The 16,277-nt window shown below is 36.3% G+C and overlaps 1 protein-coding gene across 1 annotated transcript in view; it reads right to left on the bottom strand.

Annotated features, from left to right (window-relative positions):
• Positions 1–16,277, bottom strand: part of UBE2E2 (ubiquitin conjugating enzyme E2 E2) — a 212,642-nt gene that overhangs the window by 63,943 nt on the left and 132,422 nt on the right. The window lies entirely within an intron of this gene.

Raw genomic sequence — 16,277 nt, 5'->3', positions numbered from 1 at the left:
CTTGGTTTCACTTTAACCGCAGACAAATAAATGATTCCCATCCCTGGTTTCCCATAGGCCACGGCTTCTATCTCTGTTACAGCACTTATCCCAGGTTATGTTGTCTCAGCCTTTAGCAGACCAGAGTCCCTTGGGAGCAGGCACTGTGTCTTACTCATCCTTTGTATCCTAGGCAGCTGCAATGGTGTCTGGAACACAACCCATACTCAAAGAAAGCTTTCTGATTCAATGTGTGAATTCACAAAGAACTGACACTTGTAACACTGACCAGAAAGTGCGGAGGGCATAGTAGATGCTGAATAAATATATGATTAACATTTTTGGGGTGGTAATAGTGATATTTTTACTATTTCTTATTTCAAGTTTGAGATTTATAGAAACATTGCTAAGATGGTACAAAGATCTCGTGCACAGCCAGCTTTCCCTATTATTAACATCCTCTAATGTACAGCAGACTTGTCACAATTAAAAGTCCATTTATCTTTGATCCTTTGCTCCCTGGCCCCTCGATCCCTCTGTGCTATGTGAGTCACTGATAATTTTATTAAGCTCAGTGGAAATGGGTATCCACTGAAAGGAAAGTTAGCTGGATACCAGTGGTTGCTTCCCAACGTATCAGATCACTGTGAATTATAGGGTTACCTAGTTTATGTTCACGACTGGCTGAGGATTTGCAAAATATCAAGAAAAACTCTGTCCTAATTCATGTAAGATTTCTTTCTGTTTTAGACTAGCATTCTAGTTTATTTTTATTTATTATTATTACTTTTATTATTTTTAATCCGCATCCAAGGAGGTTTTTCCCACTGCTTTGCAGAGGGAGTGAAAGGGAGAGAGAGAGATCGACGAGAGAAAGGCTGCATGCTCCCCGACTGGGGCATCGAGCCTGCAACTGAGGTATGTGCCCTTGGCTAGAATTGAACCTGGGGCCCTCCAATCTGTGGGCCAACACTCTAACCACTGAGCCAAACCAGCTAGGGCTAACAATTTAGTAATAGCAAACACAATCACACTGTTTATGGCCAGAGCATGCTAAATAGTCACAATGTAATTTTTGAAGTTATAATTTTGATAATGACTACATCTCTTTAGTTCTGCAGAATAATGTTAAAGATAGAGACTGGTTTTAGTAAATGAAACAAGGAATTTAACTAAATTTCCAGAGTTAAATCAATACTACAATTAAAAATACGAAACTCTGGGACTCATCAGTTTGTCAGAACATTCCACTTTGATTACTCCTGTAACTTTAAGTATGATCTAAGTATCAGTAACTCATATGACAGCTTTTACAATACACAGAATGGAAGTAAATGATAGTTTTTTGAACACTGAACACAGTAGAATAAAGAATCAAACTATTTAAATTCATTCCATTTAAATTGTGGATTAGTATCTTTTAGTGGTGTTCTACTGCCAATTTCATAAATCTTGTGGTATCTAGCATAGTAATTATATGCAATGTCTATGCACACAGAAGAGCTATCAGGGTTAAAAAAGTATCTAAGGCGTCAAAACACCTACATTATTTTTTAAGTTTCAAAAACAACAGCGACGACAAAAATCTCAGACAAGTGATAATCCTACTGGTTAGCAGACAGAAAAGCAAAATATTGATAAAAGTATGTTGGATAGAGGAATAAAAACCCACTTTACAAAGCAAATTTGTTTGCTGGTCATTTAGGCAACACAGAAAATAGCACAGAAAAGAAAGGGAGATGCAGGTGAGCTTCAAACACTATGAAATATAACTTAAATAGTGAATGGTAATCCTTGGGTATTGCATGCCTTTACTTGGGTTGGTGGTAGTCCATTTCCAAAGCCCAGTAACCACAGGCTGACTCCTCTAATTTTAAATTTAGACTCTTATTCAGATGGCAAATGACAGGTCAATGCTTTTTAACTCCTGTGAGTACCATTATTCATAGGTTCACCCTGAACGCTCAGCCGGCCAATTTGGTGACCTTGTATGGCAATTAAGGTTAAGCTAGCAGTAAAGGAAATGATTTTATGTTTTGGCAGTTATGATATTATCACGTATTAGTGTATTTCTCTTAGAATAAACAGACACAAATGTGTTCTTTCTTTTACTGGAACAGTTTCAATGGCAGGAAAAAATTAAAAACCTGCTAATATGTTCGTAAACTTGGCTCACGGATTTCAAAGAGAGTTTGCATGTCTCACAGAGAAATCTAGCACCAAAAAATTGGGACTTGTTTCCCTTTTATGGTTAATCATACTTAACAAATAAACTCTTGGAAAAGCTCAAACTCATATTATTTACTGATTAGAATTTTAAGAAAGGCATTTTATTGGCCCTGGCCAGGTAGCTCTATTGGTTAGAGCGCTGTCCCAATACGCCAAGGTTGTGGGTTCGATTACTGGTCAGGGCCATTCAAGAATCAACCAACGAATGCATAAATAAATGGAAGAACAAATTGATGTCAATGTCTATCTGTCTCTCTGTTCCTTTCTCTCTTTCAAATAAAAAAAGAAATGCATTTTTTTCAAATTATGCTGCATATTAAAAAAGTTATAAATACCAAAACAAATACATTAAGGTAGAAGAACTGAAAAAAGAATGAGATCCTCTTCCTAAGAATGCTGCTGAAGGACTTCAACTACAAAAATGATTTCAGAGACAGAAGCTTTGAGATAATGCTTACGTCCAGAGAGTATGAATGGTGAGACTAGAAGCACACCAAGAAAAATCTAGGTGAGAGCTTTAGGTTTGGCCTTTCTGATGCTGTAATGGAAATTTCAAAAGGGCATGAAAAGCATTAGTCCTCTGAGCAAAGCAGTGACAAGTAGGCTAAAAACATGCCTACCCCTGATGATAAAGCAAAGGCAAGGAAACTAAGATAATTATTGCAGGATTGCTCCGAAGGAGAAATCTTATGGGAAGGCGAAACCAGAGGCTGATATGGACCAGAAAGGGGCCAAACAAAGGAAATGACACTAAGCAGAGTACCCAGGCTCGCTCTACAAGATGGCTGGTCACCAAGAAGTAAAAGAGAATATCTAGAGATACATATGCTGGGTAGTGTTAGGTTTTAAGTGTATTACTACCCTTCTCTCAAATCGTTGTCAGCATTCATGAACACTGAAATTCTTTGTTTCTCTACATATAAGTAATAAAAAGTAGATTTAATATCTGTATCAGTGGTAGGATAATTAACAATGTTAACTGGAATTTTAGGTATGACATCTAGAAACAAAAAATGATAAGATAATGTTTTGCATTCACAATGTGCCCAACAGATACATTAGTGGGTCTTCTAAGGTTTAACCACCTGTTTTTAGATAATATTTAAGTACAAATGTACAATAAAGGTTCTTTTGATTTTTTTGCTTCTTATTTATTCATTTTAATTAATTCAAAGTCATTGTAACCACATGCATGAGGTAAAGAAAAGAAACACATACGCAGCCGTAAGAAAGAAGGAAAAGAAAACCATTTCTGGGCTTTCCAGGAAAAAAAATTAGAGAACAAAGAAAAATTTCCTAGGAATTTTTGCAGATTTACTAAAGGTAAGATTCTTTTCAAACATTTAAAACTTTTGGAAAACTGTGTTTCCTTATTACAACTCGGTACACTGGAAAACAACTATTCTATTCACCTCATAGGTACAAGAGAGTATATAATTAGTTTTCTGGAGGGCTGAAACAATAAAGTACGGATATGGTACGGATTTCAAAAGACTAGCTGTGTCCCAGCTTTAGTTCCATAGTAGTAAAGAAAAGGAACGTCTTTATTATAACCAAATATGGTAACCTTAATTCATCCATTAAAAGAAAATGCAGATGCTAGCTCCTGGGAACATGATGGTAAGATACAGCTGCTCCTCTCAAGGAGTTTACCATCTACTGAGGGAAGCTAGGCAAGTTAAGGGACAACTGCAATGCATATGATAAGTGCTCTCTGTAATAGTAAGTATAGGTGCTTATGGAAGCAGAGAGGAAAGAAAGGTTCCTCATCCCATCATGAGAGATGAGATCTGAAGGATTCAAAGAAGTTATCCAGGAGCATGGGAAGTGGAAGGTGGCTCGGAGAGAAGGGCGGCAGGGGCGGAGCATAGGCCACGTCCAGGAGGCAAGAGAGAGGGGAAATTTCTTTCAGAAAGCTAAGCACTATGTGATGCTGTGGCAAAGGGTGAGGCTGACAAGGACGCAGGGCCAGACCAAGAAAGCACCTTTTGTGCAGTGCTAAGGTGGACTTACGGGCACAATTGTACTGAGAGATTTGAGAGAGAGGTGTGAACATGAACATATTTTCCTTGGAGAGATCACTCTGACAAGCAGTGAGGAAGGAAGGGTCTGAGATTGGGGACATGAGACCAGTAATCAAGGTATAAGATGCTGGTGGTAATGATGGTGCCTTGGAAAGAAGTTGATGAATTTCAGAGCCGAGACACAAAAGGAGCATGTTGAATTTGAAGAGCCTGTCAGATGTGAAGCACAGATGCGCAGAGCAGGGTATGAAATCCAGGTGAAAGAGCTGTGTTGTGGAGTAGATTTGTGTGACAGAAGTACACAGTGGGTCCTTAGAGCTCTAGGAGTGCATCCAGTCTACAGAGAACCAGTAGTGCAAAAAGAGAGAAGTTAGGAGAGTTCTCGTGGGAAACTCACCCACTGACAGAAGTATGGGCATAAGATGAGGAGACTGAGAAAGAGCAACCGGAGGGCAGGAGATTCAGGAGGCTATGGTATCACAGAAGGTAAGAGAGGAGCACCTCAAGGGGAAGCAAGAGATCAACAGTATCATCTACTGCAGAGTGGTGAAGAAAAATAACATTGAGAACAGTCCATCAGTTTCAGCAAAAATCAATTGTTAGTGACCTTGAGAAAAGCAGTTTAAATGAAATGCTTGGCACTGGTTGTGGGTTAAGGAATGAAAGCAAAATAAAAAGATCAAAGGAGAGACTTTCCTTCTGAAAGTCTGGATGTGAATGGGCAGAAAGGAATACGGCTTGAGGAGGAGGCAAGAGGGATGTAACACAAAGTACATGGGCAGGAGGGAGGTTTAAATAGAGGGAAGCATGGACACCTCTTATACTATGAAACAGATGGAGGACAGGGGAGGAGATGGAAGACTGTGGTTAGGATAACACAATGTTAATATCACATATTGGAAACAGCGCAGTTCAAACCTAAACTGCCACCCTGGTTGTGTGATCGTGGGTAAATATGATCACGTGTCAATTTAAACTTTTCTGGTCTTCAGTTTACTCTCATGAAGATGAGGAAAGTGGATTAGATTACCTTCTAAAGTCCCCGTCAGCAATAAAGTCTATTATTATGTTATAATCTCATGAGGTAGTTTTGTGACAGGAAACTGTTAAAAATGTACTAAAACATACAGAATGCACTTACTTGTGTCTGATACAGTGCAGTCCCTTTGGTGAAGAGTACTTTAAATGAAATTTGCATTTTAAAGTGAGAACTAGAATCGCTGTGTGGCTCAGGCATGTAATGGGAATGTTCGCTCTGGCCTAGTCTGCCTAAACATAAAATCTGGACACAGGTTGGCACTTCTTTTGACCCCTGGGAATAGTATTATTCAAAACTGATTCTGAATAATAGAAAGCTACTAAAACATTCAGAAAAAGCAATGTTCTTTCTACAAAAGTATTTGAATAAAACCAAGTAAGAACTTTCCTCCATACTATGTTTTCTTCCCCTTTCCTTTTTATCATTTTCATTTAAACACAACAAATGTTTATTTCTTGCAAGTCATTAATATTGAAAAATAGTTATCAAAGTATTAAAAAAACTTGTGTTACAGATGAACTTCCTTATTAAATGACAAATTTTAATCTAATCTGCTAAATCCAATAATTATTGTAATTTTGAGGCAGTAAGGCATAAACATTATTTTGCAATCTCTGGAATAACAGTAAAGTGATTTCTATTAATGTCAAAGAATACTTTCTTGGACCCTTTGCACCCAGCTCACCAATTAGGGAAGAGAGTATAGAGAATAATACCAGGAAGTAACCTGTATTTCTGTCACCTCATGTCAGGGACCAAAACTCAATCACAGGGGCAACTACCTAAGTGCTAGGAAAAAGAATTTCACCAGCCCTTACTCTGATGTCTCTCCAGTAAATTTTTTTTTTTTTTTTTGCGGGGTGGGAGGAGGGTAGTGGTGGTAGCTGAAGCTCATTCTCTAGTAGATTCCTCAGCAAGGGTGCATGAGAATAGCGGTTCGATTCATGGTGCATTTATAATTATTTGCCTGTGGTAGTTATACTTTACGGTAAGTTTGTCTGGACAGAAAACTGGCAGCTCATATTTTCCTTCCTTGAGTATCTTTAACATGCTACACCATAAATTTTTCTCCAATCACCCACTTTTTGAGTCATTTCTAATTGTGATTTATGTTTTCTTTCCTATCCTCTGCCACTTAAAAACAATTTTTGAACCTTGCTTTAAAATAATAGTTAATGGTTTTCATCTATTTTATAGACTTTTTGGGGCATGTTTACATTGTAAGGACATTATTTTTGCTCCTTTTTTCCTTATAAAAATTTTGACTAATTTTGCTTTTTAAAATTTTAATGAAATGTTTTCCTGTACTATGAAAGGGATAGCTCAGAAATAGTTGTTCCAACTTCATGATTCCAGAACTCTCTCTTCTGTTGTTTTTACAAAGTGATTTTTAAAGTGGCTTCTACTCTGGGGGACGGCCACTGCTGTCACTGCCTGCTGTCCTTCTGGACATTGTCTTTCTTTTCCCATATTGTCCTGTCTTGCTCAGTCTGGAGAACGCGTGGCGTTCTCCAACCAGCAGAGTTACATCGCAGCCATTCAGGCAGCTTTCCTCAGTGAGAGGACCTGTTTTTTAAGGGAGGTTTAGTTTGCTTTCTTCAAGAGTTTATAAGGCCAGACTGCTTTAGCACCATCAAACTGAATCCCTTTCCAGTCCTCTTGTATTCAGCTATGAATTAGAGCCTCCAAAAATATCCACCAGTCTGCGGCTGCTCTGTGATTGGATGTGCTTTTCAGTGAGGACTTGCTGCCCATCTGAGGAATTTCCTCTTCTCAGGGGCATATCAACTGCCCTGTTTCCTTCCCTTGCTTCCGCCCACAGTTACTAATCCCACATCAATCATGTTGCTGGTGGTAGTCTGTCCTTACCTGCTAGTATTTGGGGGCTTGTGGGGATACTTGATTTTGATGTAGTTATCTGTAGGTTTTTTTATATTGATATCCTAGTAGCTGTTTTATTTAGAGAGATTAAAGAGCAATACCATGGCTGCCAACATCTTCCAGGAATCTTCTTCCTAAAGTTTGTATTTTTAAATTCAAACTAATTATTTCTGAAAGTCTATTTCGTAGAACCATGGAAGATTTATGCAGATATGTATGCATTTGTCTGTGTGTACACGTACTTCTGTTTTCCTTTCTTCACCTCACTTTAAACAGGGGGTATCCACTATAGACATTGTAGATATTGTTCTTGCATTAAATATTTTGTTTGAAGAAAGGATTATGTGGTTAAAATGGTCTGATCACCACTGTTCAGGGGCCATCTTTTAAAATCAGTATTTAAAACCAAAGTGAAGTAAACTGACTTTCATAAAACATATTTAGTATTCAGAGAGATAATCTGAGCCAAGAACAATAACCAGAGTGTAGGCAAAAAACCCCCATATTTTTATAAAAATAATCTCATGTTTTTCAAAGGCTTAAGGAAAAACCATACATTTACAGTCATGCGCTGCGTAACAATGTTTCGGTCAGTGAAGAACCACATATACAAAGGAGCTCCCATATAATGGAGCAGAAAAATTCCTATTGCCTAATGACATTGTAGCTGTCATGATGTCATAGCTTAATGCATTACTCAAGTGTCATTGGTGTTGCTGGTGTAAGCAAACCTACTGTGCTGCCAAATAACAGTATAGCACATACAATTACGTACACTACATAAAACTTGATAATGATAATATATGACTGCAACTGGTTTATATATTTACTATACTAACCTTTTTATCATTATTTTAGAGTACTTTTTACTTACTAAAAAAGTTTGCTGTAAAACAGTATGCCTTGTTTACCCCGTCTCTTGCTTGCATCATTTCCTCTTGTACCTGATTTAATCCTGTGTTTTATACAGTAATATGCCAAACAGGCATGTAGCCTAGGAGCAATAGGCTATACCATATAGCATGGGTGTGTACTAGGCTCTACCATCTAGGTTTGTGTAAGCGCACTCTCTGTTCACACACAGATGAAACTCCCAAGGACATATTTCTCTGAATGCATCCCAGTTGTTAAGTGGCACATGACTGTATTATATTCCTTTACATTTCTATTAACAGTGTTTAACTAGTTTTGTTTCTCTCCCATTTACTATCTGCTGCCAAAATATCAACTGCAGTAGCAAATGTGGTTAAGTGTTCTATTTACTTAGAATGTGAAAATTTAAACTAAAGTTACACATGCTTCAAGTAATCTCAGAAATGATGAACCAAATTAGATTTTTCCTCTTTGTCTTATCTATTTAGAATTCCAATTTCCCTTAGATATGTTATGAATTACATATTTAAAGAATAACTTTAGAAAAAACAAAAAAACCCTAAATACCAGTGTTTGTGGAGGACACACGTTTTGGTATAGACCATAGCGTCCCACATACCTATGAAGTCAGACCCCCTGGACCTGCCTGTCAGCCCGTGGATCAAAGAGATCAGGCTCTGTACCTTTGAGTAAGCAGAGAGATTTTCATTTCCCTAAATGGTAAGTTCCTCAGGAAGCAAGGAGGGCAGTACCATATTGGAATGCTGACAAACCAGAAAAAGACAGGGTGGGGCATAGCAGCAATAACTCTCTTAAAATGTACAAGGCCCAATTTTAAGATACATTGGTAGATTCTAATCTATTAGTTGGAATCTCCATATTTGATTGCTGGTAAACAAGGCCTTCCCAGGAAACCACTTATTACTGTAATGCTCTTAAGTTTTCCAACCTGCCTGACAGACACCAGCTTCTTTTACCTGAAGGTTCAAGGTTAGTACTACTGAAGCCTCGTAACATTTGCTACATGGCTGAAGTCAGACAAATAAGGCACTATAAACCTTTATTCAGAAACTTGCCAGAATAGACAATATTCAAGATTTGTGTGTACAGAAAAGTTATGAAACTGAAGAGAAAGAAAACTGATTTTTGTGTTTATTTCAGCAATCAAAGGACTGCAAGTAAAAAAAACCACACACATCACAAATTGGCAACATTACATTTTTCTTTTCAATAGGCAGAATTCTACTGAAAAATGAAGTGAATCAATGTTACACTTTCTTGGAAATGTTTAATCACGTATAACACTAAGGAGAAGTCAAACTTGACATATGTATTATAAAATATAGTTCTTCTTCTGCCAGTGAATTGCCTGTCAACTTGACAGGTTCAACTGTGCTTTAAGTTATTACTGGGGTACTTGATCATCCTAAGAGTGCACAGAAGTTCTTACTGGGCATAATGGAATGTCAAAACCCAAGAAGATGTCACAGATGTCCACTGGTATAACTATAAAGGTAAAGCCATAATGTAAATAGGAAAATATATTTTACTAGGACCTTATGTAATTTTGATGTACCCATTTCTTCTTCTTTTTATCAGCTCCAACAGTTTCTTTCAGTAAGTTAGGAGTCCCCAATGAGCTTAAAAATAACAATATCCATCCTACCCCACTGGCATGGCTCAGTGGTTTAGCGTTGACCTATGAACCGGGAGGTCACAGTTTGATTCTGGTCAGGGCACACGCCTGCGTTTTGGGCTCAATGCCCAGCAGGGGGTATGCAGGAGGCAGCTGATCAATGACTCTCATCACTGATGTTTCTCTTTCTCTCTCCTTCTCCCTTCCTCTCCCTGAAATTAAAAAACAAACATATAAAAAAATAACAATATCCATCCTTTACCTATTATCTTCTCTCTGAGGTAACTAACATAGAATATTAGAGCTTAAAGGATTTTGGTGATTGTCCAACTCAAGTCCCTCAGTTTACTTCTTGAAGCACTATAGATGCACAACGGTTTATTTGAAAATAAACACAACATTTAGTATGTGCCCACAATATACTAGGCATCAATACACACATGTTCTAATATCCCTGTGAGGTAGACTTCATCATAATCATTTAGAGATCAGGAAATTAAGAGATACATAACTTGATCAAGAGCACATATGCACTTAGTTCCAGAGACAAGATTTAAATCTTCAGAGTCCAACTATGTTTTAATTTTTTGTTAGTTGTTTGGTTTAGCTCCCCATTCCCCTCTACCCCCCCCTAATTTCACACCTAATATTAACTGACTTGCCCACGATGCAACTAGAGAAATAAAATTTGAATCCAGGTCTTCTGACATCAGAGATTTTGTATATTTCTTCTTTTCTTCATTACTGTGTAGTTAGACCCTCTCTCCATTAAGGAGACTTTAATGACGCTATTTCCTAGTGACTGCTATGAGTAAAGTACTATGGTAGATGCTCAGAGTAGTATAACCAATCCTAAACTCAATGTATCAGAATGTGTCATGCTCTTATTTTACTTTACGATCACCACTTTCCCAGTTTCTCAATAGGTCTGATTTAATGTCTTTTTTCTCTTTTGGTATTATGCCAGACAGTTATGGGTAGTACAGGAAAAGTTATACAGTCATTTTGCCCTTGAGTACTTATCATTGGAGTACTTTGCTTTGAGTACTTATTGGTTGGAGAAGGCTTGAAATAGAGAAAAAAACAGTACTATCCAGAGAAAACAGTAGTAAAGACTGAAATAAAAGGGTCAAATGACATGCAGAACTGGTCAAGGCAGAAGACATGGCTTGAAAATAGACAGCTGGTGAGTAGCAAAATCCAGAATGCTCCCAAGAGTAAGGAGACTATAGAAGTTCGAGGAAAGCAAGCTGCCTAGAAGTACAGTATCAGTCACATGACCTAGTTTATGGCATCATTGTAGACTGCTGAAAAGAAAACTAATAGCTATTAAATCTCTTTACTCTGTCCCTATGCTGCACTAAACCCTTTATAGTATTCCACATTAATCTTGATTCGAACTCCAGGAAGGATTATTAAGCCTATCTTCAGTTGGTGTAAACTGAGGCTCAGTCAGGTAATTTGCCCAAAGTCACAGGGCAAGTAAGTGTAGGACCAACTGTTAGTCGATTCCAGAAACCACACCATTTCTGGCAGTTGTTTCCAACTAAAGCCAATAAATAGATAAAACAACAACAAAAAAACTCTACCAAAGCACAAATCTTAGGCTTTCGACTTAAATTATTTTCAAACATAACCACAAAGGGAAAAACACACACATAAAAGCTCAAAAGAAAAAAAGAAAACCTTTAAGCCTGAGGTTTCTCTTGCAGCCAATTTTAAAAAATATAAACACACATAATAAACTATTTATATGACCAATATTTACTTTGAAATCCCAATGGAGCATACACTTCATATTTAACGGAGCACTTACGTATTCCTTGTGGCCAACTTAATAATTTTTTCAAGGAAAAACTGCTTTGAAATTTTATCGTAGACTTTTCTACAGTAAGACCTTATTTAAATTACCAAGAAAAATAATTGCTGTTTTGTATTCATTTTGCAAACACATCAGAGTAAACTCTACGGAGCCTCACCCATTGTAAAAGAGCTGGCAAATAATAAATACATTGTTATAAGAGAAATAAGGAAATTAGACTCAGAGATTTACTGTTATTTTGAAACAGGACAAAATATTCTGTAAAGAGCTTATTATAATGAAAGACTTACCAAAGTTTTCATTAGAGGCTGTCAGGAAGGCAGAGATCATTAAGACTTTTCTACATAAGGCACTTCACAGTAAAAAGTGAGCTGTGAGCCAATTGTATATATTACAGGCCAATGTTTTTCACATACCGTTTATTTGTGTACCTGCTTATTCAGGTAGTAATTCTATATAGTATCCTTCATTTAATGTTTTCTTTAAATTAACATTTTTTTTAAAAAAGCAAAATACCTACACTTTAGCAGTTTAAAAACACACACGCCTAGTTTAGCCTCAATTAAAAATCACGAAATCATGGTTTTGATGTACAAGCTAAACATTTTGCCCAATATAAATTAAAATTAATATATGTAATTATAAATTAAAAAAAAATTTTTTTTCCTGTACTACCAGTAATCATTTTGCATACCTCTGGGGACCATACTTTGGGGACACCTTTATAGGTGCTCTCCTAATAGTTAAAAAGTATTCCTCTATAACTGTGTAAATTGTTATGAGAACTTACCCGACTCTAAAGAATGTATGCCTACACTCATAAATGCACACTACTGCTCTGAGACTAGAAACTTAGTCAAACCAAAAATTTTATAAGAAGTGAGGCCTACTACATAAGTATCAATTTTAGTTAAACAAATACATTTTTTCCATTGATAGCTCCCGTTCAGGGGGGCTTTTGTAGGTGTTCAATTAAAATGGCCTAAGTAATCCTTCAAATATGTGACAAAACTTGTCACCAGTTAAGGAAAAGGCCAGTTGTATCTGAGCTGGGAGGCTGAGGGTGAACTGGATTTGAAGATGAAAAAGGGCAGAAGGAGTTCTCTGCAGACCTGGCCTACGGAGCAGCCACAGTAAAGGAGGGAATTAGCAGGTTCCTTCTGCTGGCATTTCCGGTTCTGGCTAAAGGGTTTCCAGTTTAGCCCCTGCATAACCACTGGTGGTCTCTGAGAAGCCAGAGCCATCCACTTTCATCTTAAAGTCAGGTAATGAATTTGTAGGGTACCATTAATTAGTAAAAGCCAATGGGTCCTTTTGTGTAAAAGTTACAGTTTCATCAGTTCTAAAATAGGTCTTCTAGAAATTTATGATTTTGGGGGAGTTTTAATATGCGATCAACTATATCTAGTGTGATTCAAACTGCCTGTTGCAGGAGCTAGTAGAGCTACCTGGATTCTATCTTAGCTTTGCCACTCACTAGCTGTGTGACTGGAAAATTCTTTAAGCAAGTCTGTTTCAGTTCCTTCAATGGGGATAACATTATTTACATCACAGGATTGCTATGAGGATTAAATGGTAAGACATATAGAAATAATAGTTGAGTAGTAAATAGTACGTAGAAATAATAGCTTGAAGTCAACAAATGTTAGCTATCAGTTAAATGAAGCAGCATCCCTTTGAATGAGAAAAATTAAGATGAAAATTTCAGTGTCAATGAAAGTTTAGGTTACTTGATTTCTATACTTGCTCTTCAGAGAATGTAAGTGACTTTCTAAGATACAGATATATATAGCTGCATTCTTAGAGTCTATATTGTTAATTGTATAATTTGTATTTAGGACTTCACATACATTGGAAAAACACTTGGTAATTAACATAGCATTTGCTCACATATTATCTCATTTGATTCTCACCACAAACCCGAAGAAGTAAATAGGACAAGTATTCACATTTTGTGGATGAGAAAACTTAAGTTCAAAAAGGTTATTTAATTGTCCCACAATTAGAGTAACTGTAAAAGTATTCTCAAGACATCAACTCTGCCTCTCATAATTTTTTTTTTGTTTCACACTTTAAGATAAAGAAATGGATATTATATAATTAAATTTTGATTTAAGGTTATCATTAATTTGTTTTGCTTTGGATTTAAGCAGAATTTACAGAGTATTTTTCAGCATAATAAAATAAAAATTTTAAATGAATTATCTGAATATACCTATATCTATATATCTCCATCCTTATTAGGTTCCAGAATAGTATCTTATGGTTAGAAGACCCTAAAAATAAATGTTAAAATTTACATCAATAAGTTAGAAGACCCTAAAAATAAATGTAAAAATTTACATCAATAAGTTGATGTTATTCAGATGCTAAACAGGTGTCCTTTCTAAACTGGCTTACTACTCTCCAGCAGAATTATTCTAGATCACTACACTTACACAACAAGGTAACTTAGGTGTTTTCACTAAAGGTAAGATACTGGTTTTATTTTGTCTTCTTGAAATAAATTGTAAGTACTTTTATATAACAGGTTAAACAGCCAATCTACCATAAATGATACAAAATACCTGGACAAAATTGTTGACTCTACAGGTAAGGTTCTGGCTTACTCTTCAAAAACTGTCTTCATTACTATCATAGATGATTGTTCACTTGTGCTGTTACCAGGCTAAGATCCTCACCAGAGTTGTTGATTTCCTGCTAAATGTAAGCCAGGGCTTTTGGACCTTTAGAGGTATGAAACAGTCACAACAGTGATATCCAACATGCTATTTTAAAATGAAGCCCAATGTCACAGTTTGTATTTTCTGTACATTTTATCAAGAACAGTATGACCTTTAACATATTAATTAAAATCGACATAATGAAAATGGCTAACATTAATTCCTCTGATTCTCTCAAGTTGAAAGAAGAGGACCATGATGTGTTACAATAAATGACAATCACTACACATGAAGGAGTTTATATAACTGTATTGGAACAAACTTAAAATGAGTTAAATCTGAAATATAATGCTGTAGCCAACGGTTACTATATTATGCTGGGTGTTAGTTAAGGAGAAATAATATAATAAGCAGTTTTACTATTTTTAAAAAGCCAGCCAAAAATTTTAGAGGAACAATGAGGAGGGGACATAGTAACTCATCAAATCAAGGAACTACTCTGGGGACCTCCTTGCAGACATCTGGCATCTAGAGACCCAGGAGGCCAGGCCATCTCAAGTCACCATGGCCCAAATGTTCATGAGACCTGGAGTGATGGCTATGACTATTCCTAGTTACTAGGAATCAACAGAGGGTATAAATTGAGTCTTGGATATCTCATGGCTTACAGTATGGCAATATGTTCTCTGATGTGAGAAGGTAAAGCTGGTTTGGGCATCCAGATTACAGGCGCAGGTTTCCTTTTCTAGTTCCAACTTGCCTAGAATTCTGCCAATTATTATGATTTAACAGAAAACATGTCTGGGGTCATTACGTCATTCCTGCCTTGGAGTGGTTTAGTTTAGGTGTTTATCATCTTTTCTCTCTTAGCACCCCTTATGAGGGTGTATACTGAAAGAATTAAAGTTTAAGGAGGAAAAAGACTGAGAGGTAATTTTGGTCAAGAAGCACTTATAAGAAAAGGCAGGTCTTTCAGTAATAGAACATTCAGTAAATGTAACATTTATTAAGGCCCTTCTAGGTGTATGTCAAGTTTTCCCTAAAAGTAGCCATAATCAACTAACTTGTAGCAAGAATATTTTATTATAATATCTCTACTACTAACATTTTTATTTTATAATCCTCACCTGAGGATATGTTTATTGATTTTAGAGAGAGAGGAAGGGGGAGGGAGGAAGTGGGGGAGAGAGGAAGGGAAACATCAATCGGTTGCCTCCCATAGGCACCCAACTGGGGATTGAGCCCGCAATCTAGGTATGTGCCCTGTTCAGGAATCAAACCCGCAAACCTTTGGTGTATGAGATGACGTTCCAACCAACTGAGACATCTGGCCAGGGCTTCATTGGTCTTTTAAAGTAAAATTTTAAATCTCTAAAATTTGTTACCACATAATGAGAATTCTCATTTTAATCTTGTGTTCTACTTAAGACTGGCAGCTTGAATATACTACTTCATTTCCGAAATGGTAACAGATGTTCCTGCTACTAGCTACACATTGGAAACAAAAGCATATATTCACATACAATGCTTAGCAATATTAAGAATAAGCAGCATATAAAGCAGAGAAAGTGTTAGACAATGAAGACATCAATTTAAAAATCAATACAATACAATGACAGCATCAGGAATTATGCTGTGTAACATCATATTGAATGATGCTAATCTTGTATTATTAAAAGTGAAAAATATGTTACAATGTATTCCAAATAAATCCCATAGTGGTATATTTATGACAAATCATTTCAGATCACTCCCAAGTTTACAACACAACCAGAACTAGATGGAATTACAGTTTGTTATATCAGAAAACCCTATACAGTAGATGAAAATCACATTTAATGTAAGTGTCACTTCATATAGTCATATTACTCTTGAAATAACAGTTTTATTGGAGAAGTATGGGTTTTCAGAATATGCAATGTAATCAATACATTTCAGGCAGAAATATGTTAGCCTCATATTTAAAATGTAACAAATATGCAATAGCACAATCATAGGAAACAGACTATTCTTCTAATATCAGAAATATCTGTCTTGGATATTTGATTTAAAAAAAACAAGCTTTTGTGGCTTATTACATCAACTAAAATAAATAATAAATCAAGTCATAATATTTTATCTATATTAAAAA

This window comes from Miniopterus schreibersii (genome assembly GCF_964146895.1).
Source record: "Miniopterus schreibersii genome assembly, chromosome: 15".
NCBI classification, from domain to species: Eukaryota; Metazoa; Chordata; class Mammalia; order Chiroptera; family Miniopteridae; genus Miniopterus; species Miniopterus schreibersii.
This window is presented reverse-complemented; position numbering and strand designations above follow the sequence as displayed.